Here is a 556-nt window from a genome sequence, read left to right on the forward strand (position 1 = left end):
CAGAGCCAGTCAGCCTCAGGCCACAGGGTGTGAGTAACGGGGCCCTTGGCTGCTCTACAGTGGATCAGAGCCACTGGGTGTGGGGGCTCTTCTAGGGCAGGTGTGGGGCCACCGGGGCAAGGTAAGGCAGACTTCTAGGGCAGAGACTGAGGCCGACCCCTGCAGCCCTACTGCAGGGGGGAATACCAGGATAGGCAAGGCCCTTAACCTAGAAAGCCCCAGCAGCTCCTGTGCCCATCAGGACACCACTGAGGCTTGGTGGTGGTGGAACCCAGGAATGGTCTTTGAACCCATGACCTGGAAGGGGGAGCCAAGGATAGTCCTGGCTGGAAGGCTCCCCTACCTGCAAGGAGTGGGCAGGCCCAGTGAGGGGACCCCAGGAGCCCAGACCGTGAGCTTACCTGGCCAAAGACAGCAGCCAGCACCAAGACATCAAAGAGGGTGGGTAGAAAGGTCATCACATCGGGGTTGACTGCGGCCGGCACCAGGTTCCTCTGCACTTCTGGAACACACGGGTCTCTCCTTCCTATCCCTAAAGTGCGCCTGCCCCCACCCC

This window comes from Colobus angolensis, unplaced genomic scaffold (genome assembly GCF_000951035.1).
Source record: "Colobus angolensis palliatus isolate OR3802 unplaced genomic scaffold, Cang.pa_1.0 Scaffold99, whole genome shotgun sequence".
Taxonomy (NCBI): Eukaryota; Metazoa; Chordata; class Mammalia; order Primates; family Cercopithecidae; genus Colobus; species Colobus angolensis.